The sequence below is a fragment of the Microchirus variegatus genome, assembly GCF_963457635.1.
Source record: "Microchirus variegatus genome assembly, chromosome: 7".
NCBI lineage: Eukaryota > Metazoa > Chordata > Actinopteri > Pleuronectiformes > Soleidae > Microchirus > Microchirus variegatus.
Window position 1 is genome coordinate 13,284,541 of NC_139808.1, and position 13,272 is coordinate 13,297,812.

General features: G+C 40.6%; 1 protein-coding gene across 1 annotated transcript in view; it reads left to right on the forward strand.

Annotated features, from left to right (window-relative positions):
- Window positions 1–10,854: 10,854 nt before the first annotated feature.
- LOC310929540 (semaphorin-3F-like) overlaps window positions 10,855–13,272 on the forward strand; it is a 53,597-nt gene continuing 51,179 nt past the window's right edge. Inside the window, exon 1 of the mRNA XM_083892330.1 lies at window positions 10,855–10,936. The gene's annotated coding sequence lies outside the window, so the exon portion shown is untranslated. The remainder of the gene's footprint in view (window positions 10,937–13,272) is intronic.

Consider the following 13,272-nt stretch of genomic DNA (forward strand, 5'->3'; position numbering starts at 1 on the left):
GGGTACACCACTTTATTTAATAGTTTACAAAAATTGTTAATTTTATGCTGGTTGGTTTGTGACACTGAACATGATTCACGTTTACATGCACAGTTTGATCGAGCTAAGGCTGTAGCTTGACTAAGACAGGCAATCGCTGACGGATTTATTGGCTGACTCCACCTCCGTAGGTGGTGTTGTATCTCTCTATAAGCTAGTGCTTATTGAATCGGATTTCCTGTTGCACTTTACGTCACAGAAAAACAAACAGTGGACGGAGGTATTGGTCGTGTTGTGGTTCTGTATGTTTTTCGTACCTGCTGTACATGTTAATCCTGATACAAATTAGATCGAGCATGGCTCTTGTGGTTGCTGTGTTGTCCGAAGAAAGACGCCGCCACCATATGATTTCCAGCTTATACGTCGTCTCCTACTACTACTTCTACTAGACCGGAGAAGACATTTTGGTGCATGTGCAGAGCGCCAAGTCCGACTCCAGTCCAACTAAGCGGTAATTGGACTATGAATCGTATTATCCAGGTATGTTAGTCTGGATAAGACTAGCTCAAGACTAGTTGGACTAATGTGTTTACGTGGCATTAAGAAAACCAAATCTTGTCTTAGTCTGACTAAAATCAGACTTTGAGCATGCATGTAAAAGCACTGACTCGTCTACTGCCACTGGGGAAATGAGTAAATTGCCTTTTAATGGGTTTTCTTCTCACAATATCTGCAATTAATTGTAAAAGTGGTATAAGTCATTAATCAGTATGTCATTATCGTAGATATTTTATGAAGAAGAATAGATTGAAATTTTAGGAGTGTTGTTTGACTTCATGGGTGGGATGGGTGATGGTGTGGGAGAGGGAGGGAGGGAGTATCCTGTTAAAACAATAGTTGTGCAGACCAGTATAAGAGAGTCTGCACAATTAGTTCCCATACAAAGTACAAGATAACCTTTCAGTTCTGGCGGAGGCAACTCCCAACACCTCAACCAGGAGAGTGTACATGGTTGGCATGGAAATAGAGACACAGGAAAGCATCAGCTAAGGAAAACAAAGGTGGCACAATGTTGGCGGTTTCGGTGAGTGGGTTCAGAAGGTGGGTTCACGCCACACTTGTTCTCTTGACGTCACACTTTTCCATAACTGACATAATGTCATGATGAAAGCCTGAATGTCATAATGTGTTATTAAAAGGAACAACATCAAACTGACAGAACTGAAATAATCAAAGCTTACAAAGACCCAGAGCTGACACATTTACTATATATAGTTCAGGTCATCCATGTTTATACTTGCAGACGCTTTAATTATCCATGCTTATTGAGCCATTTTAATATTGAGCGTTTTTTTTTGCGCCGCATTACAAAAAAAAACATACGTTCGAACTTGTCTGCATTGGCTAATAATGTCAACGATCAAATCGTGACACGTTCAAGAGGTGCAACTGGTGGAACAGGTTTGAACAGGCATGGATGAACGTATCTCCTCTTCCAGTGCAAACGAGACGGGAGCTCAGTCAGATCATTAGATCCTCGACATGGTTTGGATAAGAAGAACCATGACCTCTGTGTCCTTTCAAAGGAAGCGAGTGAGAGCCCAGAGGAAGTATTGCACTCGTATCCACCAGTTTTCCCATGACATCCTCAGGAAGCATCCATGAAGTAAAGCAGTGCCAAGGCAAGAGCACAATAGATAGCAGTGCATAGATTGTTTGTCATAACACTGGCCTCCACCTTAATGAGTGAGTCTGTGAGCCAGAATATGAACCTATAAGAGCTGCAGAACATGGTCTGATGATAGTGGTTGAGTAATAGTGTTCTGGTGTTTGAACGTCGTAGCAATTGTGGCTACAGCTTTGGGCATGAAGTATTTTAATGATTTTAATATGATCGACCACAGGATACGACAACTATGCACTTCATTAACACAAATGAAGGAAGTCTCGACAACCACTCAAGCAAATAAACATTCTGTATTGATGAGGATAACAGGCTTCAAATATTTTTTTCACACATGCATGAAGAAAAGGGCAGAACATCACTATGATGGCAGTGCAACAAGACATTTTACAGCACGTACACGCAGGAGAAGATATCACCTGTAATGGTCATTTCTGCGCCATCACTCAGACACCAGTGAAGCCAAGGAGACCAATGTCCAGCTACACTGACCACTCACACTGCAGGCCAAGAAATATAGCTTTCACATATATCATCATTTGAATCAGCTCTTCTGTAGTTTAACAATAAATGATTGCTTTTTGATTTCACCTATTAATCTACCTTTCCGACACCAAAATGAACAGGTACATGCATAAGTTAAAAAAGGTCATTCGACAGTGATGAAGTTTGCATCATGTTGATATTTTCCAAATGGAAGGTCAGCGGTGTCACCCACAACTAGGCTCCTAATGGACAGTGCCAGCTATCAATCACACAGGTGTCCACTCACATGCACGTTATCATGTATTTTTCTCTAAAGTGGAACATAAGAACATAACACCTAAAACTAGCGATTGAGACATTAACTCCTCAGGAGCATTTTTTTTACCGTCATTACAAATAAGAAGTAAAGTAATTTTCCCATAGACTTCAATTCAAACAGGTATAACTTTTTTGATACACGGAGAATCACCCCCTCGTGGCTATTCAATATTTACAAATTTCCTGGTTGGCCTCAAAACGCACCCAGAAGACTTACATCCATTTGTTTTTTCCATTTTTTTCCCTGTGTTGAGTCCAAGTTGTGTTCACCACCACAAACGCGAGCATTGTGCAACAGAAGCACAGCGCGCCACAACACACTCACTGATTGAGCTTAGTGCATCATAATAAACATGTGGGGAAAAGGTGCATGATGAAACGACCGCGTTCACCCGAGTGTCATGTTTAGATTACTGCTGATCAGAGCCAGAGCCGCTAAAAACCAATGTCTTATTGCAGAGTCATTTGACCCCGCAGTGAATGCAGATTGAGGCTATTCCCACTGCAGACAAAATCCAGATGTTAGTGGGTGTAAGTGGGTTTTTCTGACCCTTGGAAAAGGTGGTTTGTTCATGTCTGTAGATGAGAACGAATTAAGCTTGAACCAGCAATATGTAGTTATCACCAACCAGTCTTCTCATCAAAGATGCTTCATGTGAATCTAAATACATTAATGGTTTCACTGATGTAATCCCAGTTTTTACTCCTCTGGAGGGACCTAGCAGCACAACATAAACCCTTTCCTAGTTCAGTACCTCCCAGAAAGTTAGTCCGAGGAGGAAGAATGACGCACACGTCGCATGAATCATGCTTGACCCACCTAGAGAACTTGTTTCTTTTTTTATAATCACACCAAGTCTTTCGCTGAATGAAATCACCATTCAGGCTTTTGGTGGATGGATTATTTGTTCACATTTTGCCACTCAAATTTACAGTGACAGCCAAGAAATGACCCCAGTCGGCCAGGCCTGGAGAACAGAGCTGTATTGAAAATCTCAAAGTGGGTTGGCTCGCTCTTTCCCCTTTGGCTTATGCAGCGGTTTGTGATTTTATTCAATTACAGAGTATTTACCTTTCACGTAATGTCAGCGCTGATGTAGAGCAGCGGCGGACAGAAATTAACTCACCTGTTCCTCAGCACACACATTATATTGTTTCCAACTCACTCACACACACAATTTAAATGGCACAAAAATTCATACTCACATACGCACACTCTGTGGCATGAGTTTATTATTTCAGCTCGGTCAGGACCAGTGTACAGTCCTCATTTCTTTCCCCAACTGATGTGTGAAAAGTGGAAGGAAATCAAAGCCATTTCCTTCATTCTGGCCGCTGTGGGTTGTGGTTCCCTCGGGCTGCAGGGGCGAGACTGGCAGTAAAGTATTGAGCCGGCGGAGTCTGGGAAGTGTGCGTAGCTCCACATACGGGGATGCCAAAATCAACAGAGGAAACTGTTGCTCAAAGGCACCAACCACAGGTATAGGGAAAAGGAAGGTGGTCCAAACACTGAATTGTAATCTCTGCTCCAAGGAGTTGCATACGTTTATTCAAAATCCCCTTCTTTCCTTCATCTCTTACCTAATTTCTTCATTTACTTGTTTAAAACTCACTCACTCACTCACTCACTCACCTCAGGAGATGAGAAAAGTTTCTTCTAAACACTCTTGAACAGTTGAACAAGTTTTATAGTGTTGAGTAGTTCCCTCTGATCTTGATATGATGCTTTTCTTTTCTCATTTAAATGCTAATAACTTTCAGGACATCATCTACAGAAAGTGCTGCGAGCAAAGCTTTTCTCCTATCTGGTCACTGCACAAGGTGAGCGCCTGCCTCCGGGATTTGAAATAATATTACTAAAAGCTGGTTGTTGCTGCAACAAGGCAGCTGTAGCTTTGTGCGTTTGGTGTCGTACATGTGCACGTGCGTATAAATGTGAAGGTGTGTCGTGTGGAGCGACACGTGTAAAACTTTAAGGGAATGATAACAAGAAGTTCAAGCAAATGTGGAACAAAGAGCACGTTGTGATTTAAATTATTATTATTATTATTTGAAGTTGAAATAGAAGCCTTCATGAGCTCCACACATGGTCTGTTTGCATCATCTATCTTTTGATTTGTGTGTGTTTGAGTGGTTTTATGTTAAGTAGTCCCCATTTAATTTGTTTCTGCACATGTGACATCTTTCAGTCTTTAAACACGTTTTTCCAATTTGTTGTTTCAGCTTAAATGGGTACAAAAAAAACGAGGTTTTGCAACCAAAATCGAAACTTTGATTGTTCTCTTTCACAGGATTAGACTGGATTTAGTTGCAACAAGTAACCTAATTCGGTTTGCATTATCGAGTACATGTTTTCCACGTTGACTGAAACCTAAGTGTTGGGTTTTTGTCAGGTTTAAGTTGCACTGTGCTTGTATTTTATTCAAGTGTTTCCATTTTTCTGCTGCTTTTTACACACTTGCATTCAGAGAGAAAGATGTTGCTGATGTCTTTCCACATCTGGCAGTTGTTACGTGCTGATTATGACTTTACACAAAACATATGAGCTAATAAAAATATGTTACAGATTAAAGTGGTAAAGTTTATGATGGAGCACAGTGCAGGGCTTTTAGCAGTTATGTAGCAGTATTATTATATTTCGTATTGTTGCTACATTTATCCAAGTAAAGCACCATAAGGGTTATGTCATAATTGGGTTTTCAAGTGAAATAACATGTTTTGGTGAAAAGTATTTCCTTTTTTAATATTGTTATTGATTAAAATATCCACTTAAAGACACTTAATATGCTTATCTTCAGTTAAATCAGCTCCAGATGTTTTTGGGCACACAGTTTTTAGTAGTTTTTTGCGCGCTAAAAGACAGTCAAAGAAAAACAAAACCTCCAAAAGTGGAGGTAATAATTTGCCAAAACAATGAGAAGACAGGAGAGGGAAAATCTCATCTGTACAGTTTGTCTAGGAGTGAACTTGAGATCTTCACGGTTCAACTTAGCATGACAGAATCACAAAACAGTGTCTGCAGAGCGTGCATTGTCTATCTGTCCGCACACATTGAAAGTGTCATAATCACAAATGCTGATAAAACACCTGGCATCCGTTCATGCCCTGCAGACAGTGCCCCACAGAAAGCGCTGTTCACACCTCTGCTGGAATGCAGGTTTCTTCTGCTGAACAGTAAAACAACTTCATACACCGCTTAGATAGACGTCAACAGTTGGCTTTGGAATTATGTGCTGTCAAGATTTTTATCATGAATATTACAGTTCAGGCCCACTTTATGGGCAAAGCATCATTCTAGGTGAACACGCTCACCTTACCCTGGAGAAAAGTTTATGCACTTATGAACTACTGCGGGCTGACAGCTGATTGTCTTGTTTCTTTCAGAAAACTGGACTGGTTTCTCAACTGTGGCTTCTCAGGAAATGTGCCGTGTCTTTTTTTTTCTTTTTTTTTCAATAAATAGCTTCTCCAGATGAGGAAGGATTCTGCCTGGACTCATCAGACTGATCCTTTTCTATTCAACCTCTGCCAAGTCATTTTTTTTTTTTTTTTTTTTTTAAAGAAAACCTTTATGCTGGGTCTGACTGCACTGTGGAGGCCATGGAACCATTGCCGCACGGCATTGTAAAGAGAAGTTGAACAGGACGGCTTCTTTTGACCCCAATGAACAGATAGCTGAACACATAACAAACTTTCTCTCCAACTCTTCGACACGCTTAATGGAGAATCCGGCGCATGCAATTTAAAGCCCCAAGATTGAATGAGGTGCAGATAATGCAGGTGTGAAAGAACACTGAATGAAAAAAATGATTAAAAATTGGTAAATGTTTAATTTTCTGAAAGAGCTTTAGAAAATCCTCACAGGTGCTAACTCCATGACTTTGAGGCATCCTATCAGTGTGTGAATGGAGGAGCAAATTAAGCATTTTTTATCATCATTTTCAGTGTAACATCAAAGGAATTACATTTTTCACCCTTTTTCACATCAGCAGCTATGACCAGGATACGACCTTATAATTTTCTGACAAGTCAGAGGCAACAATCATCTCATTGTCTGTGCTCTAAGTCACCGAAATTGACTTGGCAGGTCAAATCTTCGGTAGAATGAAAGTCGGCGTGACGCTGCAATAAACTTGTAAAGATCAAACTTTGACCAAATGAATGGTGAAGTTAATATAATTTATTTTATCTTGCAATACGCAGTTTGAAAAATGAAATAAATCTAAGATGGGGGCGGGGGGGGGGGCATGACCAAATGAATTTATTATGAAGTCACTCACTTGTTGATTTAGAGGATAAGCACACATTTAGGCGCCATTTAAGCCAAATCTCGTTGAGCGTTTTCTCTCCAAACCTCATGTGTGGGTGGCAGATGGTGTCTCGCTGGTTGTCACAGTGATAGAAGATGAAAATACAGTCGACTGTTCCAAAGCAAGCAAACACCTCCTTCGGGACAGACACCGTGCCATACTATAGCAGCTGCAAGAGGAACCTTTTTTTTTTCTTATTATTTGGGAAGGAATGACAGAGTGCACCTCCACCTTTCTGCTATGTAAATCGGACAAGCTCAGACAGTAATGTTTTGGATGATGCTTACGAATGATAATGCTGTTAATAAATACCTTCTCTGTGTGCAAATGTGGAACATTTTTCAGAAGATCCTGCAGAGATTCTTCTGCTGTCATGAAAGTGTCTCACTCAAGATTATCTCACTCTAAAATCTAAAAATAGAGATTATATTTTGTGATTTTAAAACTCAGGTGACACCGCTAATTAAAGGTGAATTACACATTCTCAATCTGACCTGTGGTGGTTTATTTCACCTGTGCATGCACGAATTGTGATGTTAGAAGACTCAGAAGAAGAAGAAGAAAAACTCTAGTGATAATATTATTGTGTTGCCTTACAGCAAAAAGACCAGGGTTCGTGACCCAGTCTTCATCGTGGAGCGTGCACGTTCTCCCCATGTGTGAATGGGTTTTCTCCAGTTTCCTGACACAAATAAGCCTGCACAGGTTCATTGATATTGAAATTGACTGTAGATGTGAATGTGAGAGTGAACAGTTGTTCGTCTCTGTGTTTTGGCCCTGTGATGGACCGGCAACGTGCCTGTGTCACCTGGGATTGGCTCCAGCAGCCTCTGTGACCCTCATATGGAGGATTAAGCAATAGACAATGAATGAACGGATTAATAATCTTACTGGGGTTAGTATTTTGCATATTTTACTTTAAATTGATCATTTTCAAGCTCATGTCATCCAATAAACGCTTCTGAGCTCTAAAGTCTCAAGTTTTAAGTAAGGAAACGATGCATCGCCAGCTAAAATAGAGCAGACAAAGAGGAAATGAGCACCAGACTCAGCTGTAGAGTCATTTGACTCGTGAGTGAATTTGAAAAACCTGTTCAAACCCAGGATTATAGATACGTGTACTTAAATTTCATTTAAAAGTTGAATTTCTACTGTAAACATTTTAGCCTATCCATGCTCTATGGGTCAGTTTTGAAGTGAGCGTATGTGTTTTTCTTTTTTTTTTAAATCATTCATTCTGAGCATTCTCCGGTATTTAAATGTGGCTTGGTGCAACTCTACAAGCTAAATTGTTTTATCAAATACAAATCTGCTTGTAGATCGACGCTCAACCTGCTCGGAAACTCCACAAATCAGCCAACGAAGAGTGTGGCTATATTAAAAATGCATTTGATCCCAATCATGTTTATTTATTTTTAATTCTGAATATGATTGACAAGTTCCCATGATTTGCTCTCTCTTTGCTGTGGTTGTTTTGTGTGATATATCGTGTTTGTGCTTTGTGTGACACTGTAAATGGAGCTAGTAATGCAGAAAAAGATGCAAGAAAAAAATTGTCTAACAATATATCTATTTATTAACCATATGATTCATTTATTTATTTAAAAAAAATACCACTATAAAGCAACAGCAAAAACTTACAGGTCAATCAATGTTGCCTTGATCTTAAAGTTGTGTTGTTTGTGTGATAGTAAAGATCATAATTATCTTCCCTGTCATGATACAGTGTGTAAAAACCAGATCGTATCTCTCTCCTCAGCTGAATCTGATGGGCGGCTCGACTCTGCGCTGCCCGCCTTGTGGGTGTGTTTAAGGCAAATGCGCCTCTGCATCCACCTGCTGTGTCCTGCCTCTCTACAGTCAGGAGCGCTTAACTTTGCTGAGGAGCACACGCTGCGTGTCTGGACCTCTTCTAACCCACCGGGACTTTTTGTTTCTAACTCTTTTTTTATTATTATTATTGTTGTTATTATTATTATTTCCTCCCATGAGATGTTGAACGTGGTCGTGCGCCCTCAACATCTCCACACCTCGCGGTCCCAGAGAAGATTGAACTAGAGAAACATTTGTGTGTTTTTTTTTTTGGTTTTGTCACAACACGCTGTCATTACGCGCGCACTGAGCGCAGGTATAATCCACGGAAACCGCTCTGCTGAACACGGACTGTCCAGCGGCAGCACCGGGATTTTTTCACTATAATTAGTATTGATCTATATTTGGAGGTGGAAGTGATCGATCTGTTGGAATTGTTTTATTTTCAATGACTTACAAGGTTGGACCTGAAGTTATATCTGGAACAACAAGGTAAATCTGCTGTTGATTGTTTGCTTGTTAATAATATCTATTGATCATGTTATTCTCTTTGAATTAAAATGAAAGGTTGGCTGTGCGTATTTGGGTGTGTTTCTTTATCTCGTATTTGCAGCAATTCCCACTGTCTGTTTTATTCTCGCTCATAAATATTTTATTCTATTCACTATAATCCATGTTTTGATAGAACACGGGCTTTCATTCTTGCGGCCATCACCATGATGACTATTTATTTAATTTCTGCTCAGTTAACTGTGCGCTGTGATAGCGCACCAGACTGTTTACAGTTCTGTCGTCCATGTGTGACCAAAGCTGCCAGCCTGTTTCACATTTCCCCATATATATATATATATATATATATATATATATATATATATATATATATATATATATATATATATATATATATATATATATATATGTATCAAGTTCCAGGAACATTGGAATTAGTGTGCGTCTCTTTTCAACGCAACAGTGTGAATAAAGCATTGATAAGAAAGTTGTAAATATCTGATATCATCAGCATGTATACCAAAGTAAAGAGATTGTTCTGTTTCACTGTGGAGTTAATTCTTTTCTGACCACTGGATAAAGCAGCCTATTTGTGGTCACTGTCTTTTGTCTATAAGGCTGTAAGTTCCATTGAACATTTTACACAGGTAATTTGTTTTTGTTTTGATTTAATGACGCAGGATGACTTAATTAGACTTGGTGTGTACACGGTTTTTCTTATGTTTAATGTGAGTGTGTAAAAGTCTTGTTTGAGTTCATGTGCTTGTGTGAAGGACTTGGCCTCTGTCTCAGAATAAACAGCTGGATGCTTAACAAATTGTATGTAAACACCCAAGGTTTAAACAGCTGCTTATGCCCATAAATCCATTCCAGCCAAGCAGCAGAAGACTCTTTGGCTGCACCAATGACTCTGAAGTTGTGTTTTAGATGTGACCCCGGTCCAAACTGTCTAGTGATTGTAGTGAAACCGTGAATCCGCCATGAAAGAAGTGGTAGAAACAGAAACAAGTTCAATTAGACACGTAAATGTGGACACGGTGGTCGAGATAATGATGTTGAGTTGATGAATGTCTCTGATGATCTGTGATGTGTGGATCATTGTGGTGGCTCCCTGTCTGGCATTCTTTAAACCCCAAGGCTTAATTAATGGTCCGCGGCTATTGTTTGAGACACTTGTTAAACTGTCCCATTAGCATGCCTTTCAGCAAGAAAGTTAATATTTTATTTCCCATGAAGCCAATCACAAGTCTTTGTCTGGTGAGCGTGAGGACGCCGAGTGACCTGGCATTAGCTGAAGCCATAATTACAGAGAAGCACACGCAGGTGAAACGCTGTCTAAGTAGGAATGTGTTTTTCGGTGGGTGGATTCAGAGCAGGAGGAAAAACTCACTGGAGACACTGTGGCATTTCCACTGGTTTGTCACACTCTGAAATACAAGCATCATTATGACCAGATGGAAGGAAGCATTGTGTGTTCTCATCGCTGAAAAACTCAGCTCCTGCGCTTCAGGAAATGTGTGCTTCAGTGCTGTGTCACCAAACCTGGGGTTATGACATGTCACGTAAAAATAATTAGTGTAAACAGACGTGTTTGTGTTTTGTTGTGTTTATTTATTCCTGTGTAAAATTGAGGAAGCATCTTTCTCACATATTTCCTTTTGTACCTGCAGACATTGAACACAACATCAGTCTTTGTGTGTGACTGGAGGTTGGGTGACCATGCAGCTGGACTGTCTGTGGACGGTCCACGCCCTCCTGGCACTGTCCAGCTTCGTCCTTGGCAACCCGTTGATCAATGACCCGCTGGCCGCACCTCGCGTCTTCGTCTCTTTTAAAGGTAGGAAAGCCTGTACCATGGTTTGCAAAATGGTGCCATAATATCTCAAACTCTTCCTAATCTTCGCTGGTTTCTTAAACTATGCCACATGCTGCTTGCTCGCCAAATGGCCGATGATGATGATGATGACGTGACATACGTGTAATTGGAGCAATTGCAGCTTTGATAACCGCTGAAGGTTTGTGCGGAGGAAGAACTTTACAGCATCACCAGATTCTCGTGTTACACCACAGAGCAGACCACAGACAAATCATGCTTTCCTCATTCGCTGCCCCCTCATCAGATCTCCAGGCATTGTAACAATCACCAGATGCTTCCACTGGACTGCATTGTGCAAACAATTAAAAACACAGCGACCGAGCAGATGCACAACCTGAAGATTTATGTTCATACACATTTTGAAACAAGTGATGATTGTTTTAGTTTTATCAAATGCACCGTCTTTATCTTCAATCATCTTTTTTTTGTGGAAATCCCTAAATTGGTGCACAAAGAGAGACGGGATAATAAAGAGCATGTAATAACTCTATCGCCATTATGTAATTATTCCCTAGTGAGGGGGGGCTGTGTTTTTGTGTTTGTGTGTTTCTGCGACTGTACTGGTGGGTTTGCCGGGGGTTTGAGGGGTGCAGTGAAAGAGAGAGACAGAGAGAGAGAGAGAGAGAGGGTATTATCAAGAGCAAATTGCCAAGATCAGCCATGCAGAGCGACGTCCCCGAGGCCTGTCCTGCTTGGAGATCAAGCCTTTGATTAGCATCCAGAGAAAAGCCGAGGGAGCGAGCGGCAGCAGCACCCCTGTTTGCTTTGCTTTCCATTTCCCAGCGCTCCCTCGTACAAGTTGACTTAATTAAGTGGACTGGCACGGTTCATTGTTGAAGGCATTTTCCTGCTTTAATCAAGTAGGATTTTACACATCGGTGAGCATACATGCAGTTCAGCATTTTTTTTTTTTCCAAATATTTTTTAATTCCATTCTCGACACAAAGGCGGTGTTGCTTTGAGACTACCGTATAGATTAGAGGTGTGTTTTTGCTCTATAAGGGTTTCTTAGACTTCCCTCTGTATTGGTGCATCTTTGCATGGCTGACCTCACCCAAACTGCAGGCACTATTCTGCGGCTGACAAGCATGGTGGAAAAAAAAGCCGGGGCTGTGCTGCTTACCTGTGCGTGTTTGTCTCTCCAGTCAATATGAATTTCACAGTCTACTGCTGCTGCCTCTCTCAAAGGAATGCACCCCCCTCTCAATTCAATATTATGACTCTCCCTCTCTTAATTGCTTTTTGTGAGGCCCATGTAGTCCTTACCTTGGCAAGCTTGCTTCACTTCCCCTGATGCATCATGATGCGTTTTTTTTTTGCTTGAGCTGTTTGGGAGGGCGCTTTGCTTCTCAGCAGCATCCCTAGTGGAACAGGAGGTGAAGAAGTGTGGACAACATGTGGGTTTTTAATGTGAGACTGCGGCAAAGAACGTGCTAATTATCAGTTCCTTCTTTGTAATTATTGATCAGTAAGGCATTGTATCACACTGTGAAAAAACACGTCAAACTGCAGCTGTAAATCTGCACGTCTCGCTCAGCGCAGAACTGAACACATGTTTCAAACTGATTAACTCGGTAGCTGAGGAGTGAGGTTAAGAACCATGACCTCCATCTGGGAGGCCCACACGTCACTATTAAAGCAGGCAGAGTAAATCATTGGGACCTAATTGCTTTGCTTTGGCTTCATGTTGTGTGCACAGCTTTTTTGACAGTGACAGCGCCTTCTGTGATACTGAAAAACAAGTCAACACTCTCTCAAAATGCTCCAAGGCTTCAAAGTTGTATCTGCATTGGAGTGAGATTAGCATTTCTCAGGGATAAACCTTGGAATTAGACTTTGTTCAGGCTTATCGTGTGCAGGAGTTTTGCGAGGAAAAAGAAGTCTCACTGAGTTTAGACAGAAAAGCCGGTGTAATCGGTGTCTGACGAACACAGAGAGTGTTTTGCAGAAAGAGAGAGAATTAAACTGTTTCGACACAAAAAAGTGGATTCTTGAACAACCCGACACAGGAATGTTATCAAACACTACCTGCAAAAATTGTCAAGACACATTTGAATACAAATATATTCCATGTTTTTTACTTATTTGAAGTTGTTGTTGTAGCGTTGTAATTTTCTATCCACCTGTTTTATCTAAATTTGTCCACAATAAATCATTGTTGAAAAAACCCTCAATATTTTAAAAGTTCTTTAACGTTGATTAGCCTTTGATTAAAACTTAATCTAAAACCTTTTTCAGTAAGTTCTTAGTGTCCTGTGGTTGTGACTGTGGGTGTCACCTTATTTAAGGTCTTGTAC